General features: G+C 31.9%; 1 pseudogene; it reads right to left on the bottom strand.

Moving 5' to 3' along the window:
* Positions 1 to 14896: 14896 nt before the first annotated feature.
* Positions 14897 to 16006, bottom strand: LOC148620235 (uncharacterized; annotated as a pseudogene).
* Between the last annotated feature and the right edge of the window lie 39 nt (positions 16007 to 16045).

Consider the following 16045-nt stretch of genomic DNA (forward strand, 5'->3'; position numbering starts at 1 on the left):
ATTAGCTTGACAAAGCACATAAAGACCAATGTTAATATGAATAGTATCAATATTTCAATTAATAATTGAATAACTAAAGTCATTACACTTTTAACATCTTTTAATAACTTCATATTCAGTGAACAAAACTACAACAAAACTTAATCTTTGTAATGTCTTACACAAAACAGCAATCATTTACCTCGTATTTTGATATATCCATTTGTTTGCAGTTTGTAATAAGCCAATCATCATGTTGTCAGTTTATCTTGAAAAACAATACTTGTAGCTATTACAATAAAACAGATTTAAAATGATTCGCTGTTTTAAAATAAAATAATTCCATGAATAACATTATAACCTTATATAATGTCATATAAGTTAGATATAATTTGATGAAACTATGTTTTGCTTTGCTTAATGTATAAATGAATGCATTCTAACATGTGGCTAGTGGAAAACGAAAGGTGGGGGAGTCGGCTATTGTAAATCAGTCGAACAAAAAGTGAAAACTTGCTAAATAACTGTTTTTGACATAAAAACCCTGACAAAATCTATCATACACTCTTTTAATATATTACTCATAGTCTTGATAACAGACGTGAGCAATTCAAACAATTTGACCAATGTCATAATATCCGTAAATCATGTACAACTTCATGTGTAAATACTGTCAGTGAAATTCCGTCAATTGTTGAAATTGGTACCGTGAGCCGTTTCATATATATTTTTTGTGTTGATTTCGGACATGTTATTCTTTCTACCTACACTTAAGGTAACACATCTTCTAGTCCAAAGAAAAAAGTGTCAGACTGCATTGCATGATTAATCAAGGGAACCAAGATCCCAGCGGAAATAAAAATAAAAATAATCCAGGAACCAAGACAAGAAAACACAGTACAAAGAGCATAAAAGAACCAAACTACTTAATACAGAAGTAACAAAAAGTAACAATTCTAGTTTCTGGAATTTAATACATCACATTTTCACAAAACAACTAGAGATAAAAGATACTACAGACACTGTGGTTTGCATTTAGAGATCGATGGTAAAAGAAAACTATTGACTAAACTATGGATACACCGTTGCAATTCTCGAGTTCGCCATGATGACTATAAAATTTTTGTTGTAACGACTTCAATCTTGTAGCACATAACTCTGATCCGGAAGTGTAATTGTACGAAGTCAATCGCGGTACAAATAGTCTGCATTTTATGGCAAGCTCTGACATACGTCATGAGATGTTATGTGAAACTCCATACGCAACTGCTGATTGGATATTCCAGCAGATGAAAGGAAAGATGACAAAACAGAATGTAAAGTCATCTAGTTTGTCGTATATTTTGATCAACATTTTTTCTCTACTTCCGATTTCTAAGTGTTGGTCAAGATTGACTTCACAGCAACTGTAGTATCCTTTATTTGTATCTTGAACTTTTTGGGGTTTTTTTTCACAAGAAACCAAAGTAGAAAACAATATAATATTTCAACATTTTCTCACAATTTTTTTCTTTAATGCGCAAAAACGGTTGCGTCAGATCATACTGATTTTCATACACGTACAAAAGTATGATAAAAGTACGCGGGTATGAATTTTTTCGCGGTTTCCAAAGTTGTAGAAATAAAGTTTTTCAATAGTCTCAGCAGTGTATACTCTCTCTTTCAATTATTTTTTGTAATATTTCAAAAACATTTATAACGGTCGGTAATCAAACATTTACAAATTGACAAGTCCATGAAATATTATCTGGCCATTTTTAATCTAACAGTGTACCCCAATTTAAAACTTTAAAGAACTTAAATTCCTCAGCCATAGCTAATTGCAGGGATTAACGTTCGACACTTTAACTGCATGATTTCAGTTTAACGTTTTATTGACATTTCTAACGGTTATCTTTTAACCGGACTGACGTTGAAGTACAGTTCACTATTCACTTTTGAAAAGTGAATAGTAAACTAGTTTACTATTGATAACTAGTTTAATAAAAGTTTAATAAAAATATTTGGTCACTTAGTAATGATGGTTAGAAAATTGTATGAAGGATGTGTAAAACCAAATCAAATTCAAACCCAAACTTTTGTTCACTTACAGTACTGGTGTAAGACATGCGTTTGGTTTTATACGGGAGATAAAAGGATTCCAGAAGAGGGTTGTCTTTTTCTGCTTTCGCTGTCGACAGGTTGCACATTTTTACATGAATTTTTGACATTATTTTTATTTTTAAAAAAATATAAAAAGTGATATGCATTAAATCATTTGTTTTATAACTACACTGAAAATGACACATTAGCATTCAACAAATAGATTTACGACGGAAAACGATTTTGCTGACCTATGTTGTTGTAGCTATAATAATGTTATATACCCACATGGTACATGGCTGTATAAATAAGCTTTTGTCTTTGAAACGTAGCTTGTGATATACTCGTTAGCAATCAAGCCTGATAAAAATAGCCTACTAAATATTATATGGCACTGCATCTTACTTTCAAGTGGCAGAGAGTTGACGTCTTTTACATGGAAAATAAGGAAGACAGTTTACTTAATATAAAATGGAGTACATACACATTATTTGTGATACTTATCATTTATTTCCAGTGAGCAGTTATGTCACTGGTAAATCAAAAAAATAGTGTCACAAAAAGAATTATATGTATTTGTTAAAAAAAGACAAACAAACAAAAAAAAAGATATTTTCTGACGGACTGGCTCACAATCCATGTCTACTAGAATATGTGATTATTTTTACAAGAACTAGTATTTAAAAAAATCTTTTGTTTTGAAGTGGGTTTATATAATTGTTTATTAAACTTAATATAGTTATTGTTTGAGGTATTAGTTATCTTCAATATTTGCACATAAACACTTACAAAGCTACAAAAAAAAACCAAAACAGGTGATACTGTGTTTGCATGCACGACAGAAAAGTCACCAAAACCTGCAAGTAATCGGAATCAACCAAATTATGAAACCGCCATTGAACAAATGTTGAATTTAGAAGGCAATGTATTTCATTTAAATCGAACAATGTTCACATTTTGGTGGCCATTTTGAAAATAAATTGTTGATGCCTAAGATGACATCAAGTTAAGAACTGGTATTTGAGAAAACTTTCATACAACTGAATAGCTCCAGTAATTTTACATTTTTTTCCCTTTTTTTTTTGGTGGGGGGCGGGATTTATTTGGCGGCCATTTTGAAATCGGCATCCATTTTGAAATTTCAAAAATTGCATGCACAACCCTTAAGCATGCTTGATTTTTAAGCCGAGTTTGGTATGAATCGAATACACGCTCTCAAAAATCACCCGAACATCTTAACGATCAAAAGAAGAGATACAAAAAGCAAAAAAAAACAAATAACTTTTTGCGACTTAATAATAATAATATTAATGTGGGTTACAAGTTACTGAAAGCACGTCCTTATTTTAATGTATACTGGTGAATAAATGACTATGTTCAACATGTGCAAGTCAATTTGGATATGTGTCAACTTTTTCCATTTAAAAATGAATGAAGTAGTCTAGGGAGCTTGAGTGCAGGTGGTTTTCTCATCCTGAGAAAAACAACAAAAAGTTGCTTTGCGTTTTCCACAGGTCTTAGAACGTTGGAAAGTTTTTACACTATTTTTACATTTCATAAAAAATATACAAAAAGCAAAAACAAAACAAAAAAACACAGATCGTCACATAGAAAATACATCACATTTCTATATGTCTTTATGAATAATACATTTGCATATGTTGTACCAAGAATTTACTGTACAGAAGTCGAATAATAGATTACCAAGACTAATTACCCCTAATCGTGACCGGTGACGTTGTTGAGTTATTAATTTTAGGGGGATGAGGGTTAATAGACCTACGTTCATTGTCGAAAGCCCAGGTAAAATGCATAATGAAATGGAGTATTTTTCAGAATTGCCAATAATTAAAGCAACAAATGAAATAATTCTTAAAGGTTGTGGTGATATTGCATGTACATGTATCTATATATATAATAGCTCAAATGAGAGTGTGTACAGCAAATTCGCTCGCACGATATACGAAATCTATGCTACCAAATGTAACGTTAGGTCTTTGAGTCAGTAGTTTCATATACGCTTTCATAAACTCCATCTCTACATTATTCATTGCTTTTCATCAGATCAGATTAATTCAATGATTTGCCCCGACCAAGGTTGGCCTATGAGAACAAGGTATTATTGTAGGCTGTCATCTTGAAAAAATGTTTTCCTATTATATACTTTAGTTGTTAACTTGTATACTACATTTGGTTAATATTAACATCGGCTACACTAAAAGGTTATGGACATTATCGTAATTACCACCCTCTAACTGCACGGGTTATGAAGATCAGAATAAGTTCTTTCCATAATAAAAGATGAGCTTAAATGAGATCCAGTGTTTACTTAAATAGAAGTCCTCATAAAATCCAGACACTACCAATGGTGAGGTGATTCATAGTGTAGAAAAAAACAACTAAATAAACACTGCTTTTTCAGTCTACATATGCTATATTATTAACATAAAAATAATTATTTCTTTATATAATGTATCATTCATAAATGATAAATCATACATTTATCTCCCACTAACACCAACCAAATTAAACAAATCAACATGCAATTTGACATGCATGAATAACCTTCTGTCTGATCTTTATGAAGATTGCAAGGGCCGTAGTCTAGGGAAGTGACGGGTACGATTCCACCCTTCATTTGATAAAAAAAACAATAAAAACTTTTATTTACATCTTAGCGTGTATTCAAAGGGAAATCATACCTGATAATCAAGTAAAATTGTTTATCAGTGATCAGTTCGCACCCCCATTCAGAAAACCTGGCTACGGCCCTAAACTGCCACTTAAATACTGAAGTGGGAAAATAATGTGTCTATACTTATCTCTTTAACATGTTCAAGAGAAATAAGAAAAATAAAAATATCAAAGCCCACCTTAACGAAGTATTGCAGTACTAGAACCTTTATGAAGCTACAAACAATCTTTGGTGCCAATGCATGTTTTGTGGACGGTGTCATTGCATGCCAATTAATTCCAAGGGTATTCAAGGGAACCAAGATTCTAGCGGTATTTAACAGAATGTAATCCAGAGACAAAGAGCAGACATGGAAAACAGACATACACAAAAAGGAACATAAAGTAACTAAAATCATACATGAAAAGTAACAAATACAAAATGAGCAACTCGGACTCCACTAAAAACTGGGAGCATGGACCAGGTGCAGGGTAAGCGTCCTCTGCTTTTCTAGAAACACCCGCCGAGTTACTCATAAAAAGTCAAGTCCAGAGTGGACGAAAGAGGAAAGGAAAACTATGACAGGTTGAACAAATCAGTTTTCATGGCGCAGATGGATTTACCATAACGATCCACGAGTTCATGTTGACGACCATGAAACTTCTGTAGTGACGACTATAATCTTATAGCAACATAATCCTGTTCCAGAAGCTTATTTGTTAGAATTCTAGCGCGATACAAAAAGTCTGCGTAGTTTCGGCAAGCTTTGGCATAACGCATGAGTTGTGATATGAACACTCCGTACGCAAATGCTGAAGGGATAGTGCCACATATGAATACGAAAGTTGACAGTTATTATCATTTTATCATAATTTTTGATACACGTATTTTTTATATTCTAAATGCTTTAATATAACATTTTATGTCGAGGATTAAAAAAAATTGAATCAAAGAATTATCATTTCTTGTAAAGTGTTAAAAATACGATTATACGTCAAGTAAATTGCTCCAATTGTTTTGTTGTATTTTTGTTATATTTTTCTTGGTTATATGATTGTTTTCGGAAGAATTCTGATTAAAAAAATACAAATAATTCAGAAGATTGTTATGCTTTTATATACTTCACTTTTTCCATTTAAATGATCAGGTTACTTTTATGGGTCTGGTCGGTTATTCATATATACCAATTTCTTTATTTGTTGTTGTTGTTTTTTTTTTAATGTTTTACAATTTCAGTTATAATGATTTTAGCCTACCCATTCGTGTACCTCAAAGTGCACAATTAAATCAACATTATATCCTGATATTTAGTGTTTATAGCTACTAAATTGATCAATTATCCATAGTACTTATATTACAGCAATCATACTGAAACCGATCACCATTTTTGTTTCCATTTCTGAATTTTACCACCGAACAAGTATTTCAACGCTCTTACCGGACAGGATAAAAGGTGAAAAAAAAACAAATTAGGGCAACCATATTCATATTAAAAGTTTCTTTTCTTAAGAGTGCAATGTTTACCTCCATAGATCCCATTATTGAAACTTTGGGCCTCCCGTACATGCTACACTAACCAAGATGCCTCCTTTTCACTATACACATCGTGTAGCTCCTTCGAAAAGCAAGAATTAAGATGAACATGGTTGCCCTAATTCGGGGATGACACTATGTGCAAAATGTTCAAAGTTGTAATGGTTTACCTCCTTAGATCTTACTATTGACCCTTTGGGTCCCCCGTACATACTAAATGAACAGTTCTAACATCGTTGGGAATTTTTCAGAGCATTGTATATATATATATAGTGTTAACTGCATTTTACTGATTATGATTACTAATTTTAAAGCAAGATGTCAGATTTACCTATAATATTTATCTCATGAAAGTACTGTAATGGTGTTTTCATGTAAATGTAATTATGTCATGTTACTGAATAGGACTTGGAACCCTTATAGCCGTGTTTTATATGATCTACTTTTATTGTTAAAAAAACTTTGTTATTGGGAAATATTATAACAACATGAAACATTTACCTAGAGAGATTTCATCATTTTGTTTTTAAATTATACAAGACTTTCCTTGGGTTACAAGACGTGGTTAGTTTCTATCGTTACTCGGGTGCAAGTGGTTCTCAATAAATAAATGTAGTTTTATCAACGAAAGAAAATTTTGTTCCTTTGAAGAGTATGTCGTGATGTTAATTTGATTTTGAATTTCTTGAATTACGCTACAGCAGTAACAAAGTCAAGCTAAAATTTGCTACCGAATTATATAATGGAATGCATGTACTAAGACAGTCCTTAACCGATTTGTTTGTCTTAAGGATTTATTTGGTCAAACAGTATATGGAAACGAACTATAAAGACAATCACACAGCGAATGGCGAAAATGCAAAGATCATGATTTTTCAATCTTCACGGACATTCATGTATTTTAGGCCTTTATAATGTTAACTGACTTCCGTTTCGTTCTTTTAGTTTTCAATATGATATTTTTTTTTTCAAAAATCATGTAATAAATATTTATTTCCTATATAAGAATTGTAAAGTTAATATTACTATGATTGTCCAGAGTTTTATCTTGTATTTTCTAGGGGTAGGAGAATAGGGATGGTTTGGTTGTACTTCCTAACTATAAGGTGATAGGACGTGCCGTCGGAAAAGGTACTATTTTCTAGGTTGCAAATATGTGAATAGATAGAAAAACAAACATCATCACATGATACATGTAAGATAATAAATTTTCATCAGGAATTATATGGATATATAGTCAAAAACATCCTTGTCCTGTCAATTCATCTGTTGTAATTATTTTCGTATTTGTAGAATAAATGCATGATGGATTTTTTTTATCATGTGTCATAGTGTATCATAATCTAGGGAACCAAGGGGAACACTCCTTATATAAAAAGTGTACAGTTTTTCAAATTCAAAATAATTTATCAAAATTATTATACGAATAGGGTCGGGTTATAGAATCCCCACGGTACCCCTATCAACGAAGTATTGGAGTGCCCCCGAGCCCCCGATTGTATCTTATCTGTAGCAAATATGCCTAGTATCATAAGCTCAATTGATATAGTTGACAAACCTACAGAATATTGTAAAAAAACGTTTTTAAAATCAAAGAAGATCGATAGCTCAGATCTAATATTTTTTTTCGCCATTACTTCCGAAGATTGCCGACATGACATTAACCCTTGTTAAAAATACTCTAACCTTGTTCAAAGAAATAACAATAACGGTTACACAGATCACCACGTGCCTTGTTTACATTTCATTTCATCTATTTCTTGATTAGTTTTCAAAAAATAAAGACAGTTACTAACCATAATTGTGCCACATTATATCACAATACGTAAATTTCAAAAGGATCCTTGCATTATATTCGAACTTTTATCTTTTTGCCATTGAATAACCACTTTCGCTTTGCAATCAGATTTGTTTTTTAAAAATGCGACCCTCACAGCACATGCGTGGATTAAGGTCACCAGAAGTCACATGCATACGAATTTATCTAGGTCGATTTATTGTCTTGCAAGACAATAAATATATTAACACCTATTTCATGTATTTAAAACATTTTATTTGTGGATATCGAATGAAATTATATTGGAAAAGTGCAATTAAGCAGAATTAAGGCATATTTTAACAGATTTTTTTGTTACGAAAATGACAGCTAAAAACAGCTTAAAACCTATCAATTGTAATTTACAACGGCTGTAATTCATAATTTTTAAAAGTAAGATATTAATCCTGCAAGTCTTGAAATAGATATATACCTACTGACCAGTTTGATGTTTCATATAGGTTTGAATAATGAATAGTAAACTAGTTAAGTTAAGTCCGGTAATCTTTTTAACACATATATACATTATGTTATATTTGTGAGTAAAATGTTTGCACACTATTGATTTATTTTCTTTGATGTGAAATGTACCCTTTGACCATTGATACAAATATGTAAACAGGATCATGAATTCAGAGATTATAATCCACATGATTTTACCGTATACGTTTTCATTATAGACTTAGTATAAATTTATAATTGCTTGCATTGAAAACGACCCTTACACAAAACGACTTTTCTATTCCAAATTGTAGAAACCACGATTAAAAAGGTCAAAAGACTTGGTAATGTGAATATACCATCGCGGGTGCTAATTTTTGCGTTCTTGAGACAACTGTAAAAATAGTAAAAATTAGTACACCGCGAAGATTGATACGTTAACAGTTCACCACACTTTTAAAATGCATAATTCATCATTCATATCAATCAAACATAGATTTAAAAATAATATGAGAAATATTTATTGTTCTATTCGTACACAATTAATGTTAACGAATATAATTGATTTTCTTTCCAACTAAATTGTAATACAATATTCAACACAATCTATGATTCAGCAGCTTATGTAATCGAAAATGAAGCGGGTGTATCCCGAAAACGTCGATTGACACACATTTCATAAATACTAAATAAGGAAATAAAACGAAAAGTATACTTTGCAGTCCAGATTATTGGAGCAATCCAAAGGCATGACACATTTAACGATGTATGGGATTTGGTCGTACAATGTTTCAGTGTAATAAACGGATTGATTCTTCAGTAGCTGCACATACCAATGATCATTAGTTCTTCAGCAATAAAATCATTCAAAGGAAATTCTGTTTAATTACAAAATAGGTATATTCAAGGACACTTCAAAGCTAAGTCCAGTGTATTAAGAACCCATCATCAACTTATTTGCCTTTTTTATGTTAAATGTCGGCACTTTCCTTTAATGTCAGATATTAGGTGCCTTCATGTGATAGTGATATTTTCCTGCACAATTACTATAATTTATAGACAAAGTAGATCTTTCTGATTAAACTGTAGGACAATGCACTTTTCAGACATCATTCTATTTTCAGAACTGAAAGCATTATAGGCAGCGGTAGGGCTCGCACCCAATGTCATATCCTTTAAATTTTGATTGATTTGTAACGACATTTCTTTGGTGTCTTTTTTTTTTATTTGTTTTTGGTGTCTTTTTTTAAATTTGTTTTTGGTGTCTTTTTTCTGATTTGTTTTATACCTTTTCTTCTAGTCTTTAAATGGAACATTAGTTGCAGAAAATTTGATTTCAAAAGATCATAGGTATGATTTAACTTGTCATTTATAGTTGTTTCTAACAATTTGTATTCCATCTGTATAGATTTTACATCAAATTACATGATTTTTACCAAGACTAGTATGGTTCTTGTAGTAAATATTTACTTTTAAGTTTACAGTAAAGATTTATCTAGGTTTTTGATATTTTTCTCAAGCATATAGATTTATGTTGCTGGTTTTTACCTGACCTGTACATCCTTGTTTGTCCAAATAAGATGGTAAACTTTGATAAAATTATATAGTTCTTGGAATAGATTCATCATAATTTGTACAAAATAGTTCCAAATCATCTTCCAAATGCTGGCATATTTTATTGACAACATATTTGTTCAGTGTTATATTTTCACGAATAAGTCGTATTCACCTTCGAAAAATGAGAAAGAGGACCCCACAGACATCATGAAGTCTACTTACTTGACAGATGAAAATTGATTTATTTCACCGTCGTATGATAATATTCCTTTTCACCTAGCCTTGAATTTTTAAGAGCAAATCGACGGGGGTTTCTAGCAAGCAAGATGACGTTTCCCTTACCGGTGCATCTGGTCCATGCACCCAGTTTTTTTATGAAATTCCGATTTGCTCATTTACTTTTGTTACTTTGTTTGTATTTGTTTTTTTATTTTATTTTATTTTTTTATTTATTTTTTTTTTTTTTTTGGGGGGGGGTATTTTATTTTCCTTATTGTGTGTGTCTGTTTTATATGTCTGGTCTTTGTTCCTGGATTATATTCGTTTGATTTCCTCAAATTCTTGGTTCACTTGATTACTCTCCTAAGCCTTTTTATGCCGTTACCATGAAAAAACTACCATGTTCAAATGAACTGTTGTATTGAAGTTCTCTAAAAAAAAGTGTTATCTACACGTCGTGATAATAGCATATTGAAATTAGAAACAAACACGAATACTGCAATAATGACATTGTTTCAATTAACAATTAACGATTATTAATAATACATAGATCTTTTCTGCCTTTTATTATGAACATAATCATTGAAATCTAATGTTAACAAAACAGCTCCCACATATTTTACTAAAAACAACACTTTTTTGTTCTTGTTAATTTTTTTTTTTTTTTTTTTTTTGTAACTGATATATGTATCAGACTGAAAACAATTCATAATAACAAGGAAATGTGCGTCTCTCACACATGTATTGATATACCTCACATTCCCTATGAACATGAAGCCTCACCATGAAGTTCTTGCATATTTCAGCATAGAAAAGTATGTCATATGCATTGGAATTTCAAAATAATACATAAAAATAAACAAAATAAGCGCATACATATCCAAATTAGAATACAGAATGCCTTCTTTAACTTCTTATACAATATCTATACTATATAAAGCATTTCTATGTAAATAAAATTTAAGATGTAAACGATCAAAACATATAAACTAAAATAATAATTTTCTCTAAACGAATTTGAAATATCACAGAGATAACTGTAGACATTGATAATGTATTGTTTTCATAGGTGATATTTAAAAAATCGCATTTTGACCATACCAAATATAACAAAGAAGAATAAAAGACAGTGACGATTATTCCATGTATTAACATAGCATAGATAATCTTAAATCTTTATTGTGAATCAAGTTTCTTATGTTTGATAAACAATTTTGTGCTACAGGATTATTATTCTAATGTTCGTAAAACGAAATAAAACAGCCTATTTAATATCACTACTTAAAGTGATGTCATCCTTAATGTGAATGCTACACTTCAATACGTGTAAGAAGTTTTGTATAGTATTTTGTTCAGTTTTGTTTTTTTTTTTTTTAAATAATCTGAAACAATACAGTACGTGCATTGATAATTTTATGAGAAGTTGGCTTCTCAATCGTTGTCTACAAATGTTGTAATGTTTAGTCCTACATTACATAGAGCTGATTTGATCTTTCTTAGGATGTTCCGATTTCTAAGTTTTTAACACTTCTCTGTTGATTTGGACGATTTTCTCCCTATTATCTTTCATTCCTAGCCACACGGAAGCATTATACCCAAGTTTTATAGACAGAAACAGACTCTCAGTTATTACCTCATTGGAAATGGCACATTGAAAACTAAATAGTTTCTTTTGTATTTCAGTATCATTTGCTGAGTAATATCTTAATATTTTAAATTCTTAAGTACATTCTTTGTAAGAGTAATCAAGGGAACCAAGGTTATACGGTAATCAAAAGAATGTAATCCAGGGACAAAGACCAGACATGGAAGACAGAATATACAACAAAGAACACCAAGTAACTAAAATCATGCATACAAAGTAACAAAAGCAAATGAGCAATTCGGACTCCACCAGAAACTGGGAGCATGGACCAGGTGCACCGGTAGGGTAAGCGTCATCTGATTTCCTAGAAACACCCCCGAGTTGATCATAAAAAGTCAAGTCCGGGATAGAAAAACGAGCAAAGGAAGACTATGACCCGTCGAATAAATCAGTTTTCATGGTGCTGATGGATACACCAGAACGATCCATGAGTTCACGATGACGACCATAAAACTTCTGTTATTTATGGTCGTCATCATCATAATATATATCTCCTATGAACAGGGAATATATGAAAAGCCACATGTTAATTTCTGCTTACTAAATATTAAAAAATAAACTCCATTTTAGCATTAGTTTACCCCGAGCAGTAGGCAGGTACTAAATAGCGACAAAGATGGCCAGCATGTGGTAAAACAATAATAAAATGGAGTATCCGCGATTTATTTTCAATGTTAAGTAAGGAGAAATTAACATCATTTCGATTATAATATGATTAGTTTCTTCAAATGTTTTAACAGAGGCAGCCTACGTGTTGCAAGAAATATTGATCATGTTTTTTTTTTCCTCACTTTTTTACCATGGCTGTGGTTTTAAGAGCTTTGAAGTATGTCATATTACAATTTTAAACAAAATACGAAAAACAAATAAGGAGTCTTTCCAACTATGAGACACATTTTGCATGATTCTTGGTTGGAGTACGACTTAATTCTTATTAACGACAATTGAGGTATGAACTGTGCATACCCAAAGTTTACCTCTGATCATCTGAAATAAATGAGGTTTGCTTAGTACATAGACATCAATATTTTCGATGATCTAGAGACATTAAAAGTTAGATAGCAATATATAACAATTGAAAAGGGTTAAATGAACTATTAACAACAGTCAAATGAACATTCGATATGAAAGGTGCCACAGAGCAAAATCAGATTGTAAAAATAACATATGTTGCCCAAGAAAAAACATTGCCTGCATTAAGATGAATAATACAAAATGTTAAAAATTTCGCACTTTCCTTTAAAAAAAATGGGCGAGTTTTTTTAAGCGTAATCTAATTTTCGCAGACGACAAACAGTTCAATGAATACTGAATTCACCATTGATCAAGGCTAACGAGGAACAATTATTAGCAGAAGTCTTCATTGAGGTGTGGAAAATTCGTATCTGTTCATTATTTTACCTTTTCAATACCAACAGTTTAAAAAAAGATGATTGAATTTGACAACCTACTGTATTACAATTTCTCATCTGGTATCAATTCATTTGTTTTCACCTTTGCAATTGATCTTTTGTTATTTTATTATTTGATGGCAATGGACCCGAGGACGGATTGACACTCCCGTTATTGTGTATTTGACGTTCGACCGCATACAGGTGACCGGCGTTGTAATTTAGTAATTACGAGGGCATGTTTTAAAAGAAGCTAATCATGGCTTGTTTGTTGAAACCATGAAATACAAGAAATGGCATTGATGGATAAAACAACTATTAAGTAGCAGTAAAATTTCTATTTGTTTTAAAACGGCCCTCAAAAATACAAAACATTTCACGTGGTTCAATTTTTCCGTTCCATCGTTTACCGCAAATTTAGCGAAAATTCAATCACCGCGAAAATAACCACTTATACGGTATGCTAAAACGCGCCACATCGAAATAACATTTACACATTACAATTTTGTATTTAACATTGAAATAAGATACCCAATAGCCTAAGTAAGCTTCAAATTAAAACAAAATTCGGCTTACTTTGCAAGCTGCATGGATATCGAGTTTCATATCCTTCATAGCTTCGACGAGATCACCCACAGTCCCATTCGTTTTTATTTTCCATTTTCTCAAACACACGAACGCAACATTAAGGAGATTTCCACCATAGTCATCTTCAATCCCAGTTTCACAACCAACGCATACAAATCCGAACAGGTAAATTGAAGAGCGAGTTTCGCAAGTTGTAGTTCTGAGGGTTTACCATTAAGATCTGTCCCACTCAAACCTGTTCCATAGATAATAATAAGCACACCAAAATATAAACAATAATGAGTACTTATGTTTTTTTTCTAGAATCGTAATGTACCTTTCTTTGAGGTCATAAATCCATAGACATAGATGAGGAGATATGTGCGCAGAAAAACTCCGCCCATTACGATATTATTTTCATTACATGTTTAACGATTTCGTTATGTTTGAAATATAGAAATAATGTGCTTATATGAGTTCATATTTCAATAATTTTGTTAAATGTACGAACGTGCCTTTATTTTTTTTTTTTGTATGATTTCTTTTTTTTTACCTTCACACTCTTGCAAACAAGATTCCATTTTCTGAAATAAAATGTTGCATTAGATAAGCGACCATATATAGTGTAGCTGTGACGTGTAGAAAGAACTGAACACTAAATTTTAAACTCAGAATAGAAATACTTCATCAATTTTTAAATTAAGTTTTGAAATGGTAAATGTAAGATATAATTTCTATAATTATACTCAGGCAGCCCATCTATTCTCTGTAAAGTGTTTATTTTAATTCTTTGTTTCTCAATCCAATCGTCATATTCAGTTCAAATCATCAACTACACTATTGATATGATAAAACTGTACATTTAATTATTATTTTAAACTAATTCAAATATAAGGTAACAATGCAGTAATTATGATGATAGTCATTTGTCACAGTGTTCGAAGATAATAATTGTAGCAAACGTATGATGTAAACTTTACCCGATCTGTTGTCTATTTCCCCTTGACTTGTTTTGTTATGTTGTGACCATGATCACATTTCCAATCATCTTTTCCTTGACTGTAGCATGGAGGTACACAATCAAAGCATGGGTACTCGACATGGAACGGCAGGTCAAGCGTTTTAGTATTTTCCGATGATGTTATGTTATGGATGTCTAAAATATTGGCCAGTATGTCCTTGAAACATTCAGCAATACCCGAGGCAGTATCTCGGACAATACCAAATCTAGATAAATTGTGAAGAAGGAAAAGATCCACTCTTTCAGATCGCAATATGATAGCCATGTCTAAATTTGTCTTAACCCTGACAACTACCATTCCGGAAAACAACATTGTCATGCCGTTATAATTACTGATGTCAAACATGTTGACACACGATGCTATCAATCTGTACCCAATTGCTGGTGGCAATAATTCGCTGTGGAATTTCAAGGACAATCCTAGGATGATCGCATGATTAACTGTTTTCAGATACTGCGTATCATCAGCTGTCTTGAAGAGACTTGGAACATAGTAGAATTCAGGTTCCAAATATTCGCCAGATTTATGGTACGTCCTTGGGGTCGCGAGGATATCAAGGTGTTTCATCAATGGTTATAGGTATTCTCTGTGCTGTACGAATTGTTTGTTACCTTTCCAAATGGTGTTGATATCTTCAATGCGCAGAAGACCATTTAAATTCATCGACTTGATTGTTTTCAGACGATCACTTTTACAAAATCGTTTGACTAGTGATCGTAATGTATCAACGAACAACATTGGAGAAATGACAATATGATCTCGGAGGTTTGGTACTGAAAAGTAGATGATTTCTCGTTGAGAATGGTGCATTTTCAGAAATAACTGAAGATCTTTTTTTTTCAAGTTGATACTTCTCAATGTTTCCATTTTTATGATAGTGTCTCCTCCTTCTACTGATCGATTTATCATTAGTTTAAGGTGTATCCATGATTTAGGTAACTTCTCCCCCCATGATGGTTGACTAGTGACCAATCCAACAATTTTCAAACATTCGTACCCAGGATCTTTCGGATCTAATGCATTGAGGAATATCTCATGTTCGAGGACTAAGTGTTTCAGTGCACTGGTGACCTTAAACATACTTTTTTATTTCATTGAAGATTATATTCAGCCTTTGTT

The sequence above is a fragment of the Perna viridis genome, chromosome 4 (genome assembly GCF_037379345.1).
Source record: "Perna viridis isolate PV_CMFRI_1.1 ecotype Kerala chromosome 4, ASM3737934v1, whole genome shotgun sequence".
Taxonomy (NCBI): Eukaryota; Metazoa; Mollusca; class Bivalvia; order Mytilida; family Mytilidae; genus Perna; species Perna viridis.